We start from the raw sequence: 3,623 nt of genomic DNA, 5'->3' as shown, positions 1-3,623 counted from the left end.
TTTGGAGATGATGTTTTTAGACAGTCTAACATGTCGTAAACTGTTTGGAGATGATGTTTTTAGACAGTCTAACATGTCGTAAACTGTTTGGAGATGTTGTTTTTAGACAGTCTAACATGTCGTAAACTGTTTGGAGATGTTGTTTTTAGACAGTCTAACATGTCGTAAACTGTTTGGAGATGATGTTTTTAGACAGTCTAACATGTCGTAAACTGTTTGGAGATGATGTTTTTAGACAGTCTAACATGTCGTAAACTGTTTGGAGATGTTGTTTTTAGACAGTCTAACATGTCGTAAACTGTTTGGAGATGATGTTTTTAGACAGTCTAACATGTCGTAAACTGTTTGGAGATGTTGTTTTTAGACAGTCTAACATGTCGTAAACTGTTTGGAGATGTTGTTTTTAGACAGTCTAACATGTCGTAAACTGTTTGGAGATGTTGTTTTTAGACAGTCTAACATGTCGTAAACTGTTTGGAGATTATGTTTTTAGACAGTCTAACATGTCGTAAACTGTTTGGAGATGATGTTTTTAGACAGTCTAACATGTCGTAAACTGTTTGGAGATGATGTTTTTAGACAGTCTAACATGTTGTAAACTGTTTGGAGATGATGTTTTTAGACAGTCTAACATGTCGTAAACTGTTTAGAGATGTTGTTTTTAGACAGTCTAACATGTCGTAAACTGTTTAGAGATTATGTTTTTAGACAGTCTAACATGTCGTAAACTGTTTAGAGATGTTGTTTTTAGACAGTCTAATATGTCGTAAACTGTTTGGAGATGTTGTTTTTTCAACAACAATAAAAAGTAATTTAGTTGGATAATCTGTCTCCAAAGAAACAAATGTTTGTTGTTCCTGGAAAAACCACAACTGTGTAATAATGATTATGTTCAGTATGTTGCAGTCATAGTTTGAGGAATGTTTTTAACATACTCTAAAAAGTATGCTCTGAGTACTGCTCTGAGCAAACAGCTGTGTCATCTGAAACAACACTTGTTGTGTTCCGGGTGTTTCTAAGGCAACAAACACATACATCTCAGAAAACTGACTTCTACTGACACTTCTGTGCTCGTCATCCACGCTCAGGCACCGTGGTACCAAACAGGGGGTGACCGTTGTCTGCATGGTCAGTCCAGTTCAGCTGCTCTGTGATAGGCTAAGTGCCAAGTGTATAAACAGATGTGGTCTTGGATACAGGATGTTGTTCAATGTGGTCTGTTAATACACATGTGCCAGGAACTGCAGCACTGCTGGGTTTTTCACGCTCAACAGTTTCCCATGTGTATCAAGAATGGTCCACCACCCAAAGGACATCCAGCCAACTTGACACAACTGTGGGAAGCATTGGAGTCAACATGGGCCAGCATCCCTGTGGAATGCTTTTGACACCTTGTAGAGTCCAAGCCCCAAAGAATTGAGGCTGTTCTGAGAGTAAAAGGGAGGGGGACGCGGGGTGCAACTCAATATTAATAAGGTGTGCTTATTGTTTTGTAGTAGACTCAATGTAGATGTGCTGCTAATTACAGGTTACGACTGAGTACATATATCATACCATTTTTTTATTTTTACTTCTTAGAAGCAACCAAAGCTTGTTTTTCTCCTCTGGAGAAATTGAGAAGTTGTCAGATGAAACATGAGGCTACAGTTCTCCTCCCAGCCTGGTCTCATAGACTAGACATAGTAAACGGAACACCGAGACACCCATTTAAGTATGATTTGTTACGTTTGGTATGGTTACAGAACACAGATGGTTACTAATTTAGGGTGGTTGAGTGGGCTTATAAAGCAAATGTCTAGCAACCCAAAGTTGCTCAAGTCATGGACAACTTTAGCATTTTAGCTAATTATCTACTTTTCAACTACTTAGCATGTCAGCTAACCCTTCCCCTAACCCCTAACCTAGCTAACGTTAGACAGCGAGCCATCTAGCAAAAATGTGTAACATATCATAACGTAACCTATTGTTCCTTTTGCAAATTTGGGAAATATAATACGAATTGTAATTGTAAAAAAAATCATATGAAATGTCTGATGGACATCCACAAATTAATACATACGAAACGTAAAATAGCATACTAAATGGAGTGTAGCGGATTTACATTCAGAATAATACGAAACCAGGTTGCTCCTCCAGAGAAGGTGTGAAGCTGCCTGCAGGTGCGGACTTAATGATTTGGAGGCCCCAGGCAGAAGCAAGTCTGAAGTCTCAACTGTCTCAACTGATGGGTTTGCCATGTCGTCGATCGTTGACTTCAAAGAGGAAGGCATCTGTCTGCACAGTAGAAAAGAGAACAAGCTGAGGTAAAGTAGCTGATGCTATGATCATGTCGAGGTAGGCCTGAATCTCTGTGTGTCTAAGCTCTCCTTCTTGTCGACTGCTCGAGAAAGAGTGTCGGCGGCGAACATACTTTTGCAGTCTGATAAACATTGTCTGGATTCTCATTGGACAATAATTCAGTAGCTTAGACATGATTGACACCAATGGTTTATGGTCGGTTTCTACTTCGAAGTCTCGTCCGTAGACGTATTGGTAAAACCTTTCGCAAGCGTATGTGCTCGCCAGCAGTTGTTTCTCTATTTGTGCATACCTTGTCTCTGCGCCTGTCAAGGCTCTGGACACATATGCGATGGGTTGCCATGTGTCAGCATGCTGTTGCAGAAGAACTGCTCCCAGGCCAAACTGTGACGCGTCTGCAGAAATTCTTGTGCTTTTCTCTGGATCATAGAACCTGAGCACTTCTGTGATTGTCTTCTTTACGTTTTTTAAGCAGTTTTCCTGTTCATGGGACCATTCCCATTCATTTTTCTTTTCCAGAAGACATCTGAGTGGAGGTAGGCGATCATGCCCATGAAGCGTCTCACATCGTCCTTGTTCTTTGGGCGCTCCATGTTGTTGATGGCTGATGTTTTCCTCGGGTCTGGTTTGACTCCAGTCCTCTGAAACTACATCTCCCACGAAGGTAAGTGTTTTCACACCAAACTCATTTGTCCTTGCTTAGTTTTAGGTTGACTTTCTGTGTCAGGTCCAGCACTTGTCTCACTCTCGCATCGTGTTCTTCTTTTGTGGACCCCCAGACGATGATGTCATCCATCATAGTCTCCACTCCTCGAATGTGCTCGAAGATCATGTGGATTGTCTTGTGGTAGACCTCTGGCGCTGAGAGAATCCCATATGGTAGACGAAGAAATCTGTACCTGCCCTTAGCTGTGTTGAATGTGCATAGCTTTGAGCCTCCATCATCTAGCTTCATTTGCCAGAATCCTGATGAGGCATCAAGCTTACTGAACCACTTTGCTCCACCAAACTGCGACATTATCTCTTCTCTGGTTGGCAACTTGAAATGCTCTCTCTTGATTGCTTTGTTGAGATTTCCCGGGTCTAGACATATCCTGAGACTGCCATTCTTTTTCACCACAATAACCAGTGAGCTTACCCAGTCTGTAGGTTCAGCTGCTCGACACATATTCACTGCTTTATCCAAAGTTAAATCTTGCTCACGCAGCGATCTCTCCTTGAGTCCAATATCTAGTGAGTCTTTCAGATTTTCAAGTTCACACGTTTTGCTCAGTGTGTTCAGCTCAGCCAAATACTGGTCAAAACTGACTCCCTGTTTCGAATCA

Source organism: Oncorhynchus keta, chromosome 15, assembly GCF_023373465.1.
Source record: "Oncorhynchus keta strain PuntledgeMale-10-30-2019 chromosome 15, Oket_V2, whole genome shotgun sequence".
Taxonomy (NCBI): Eukaryota; Metazoa; Chordata; class Actinopteri; order Salmoniformes; family Salmonidae; genus Oncorhynchus; species Oncorhynchus keta.
This window is presented reverse-complemented; position numbering follows the sequence as displayed.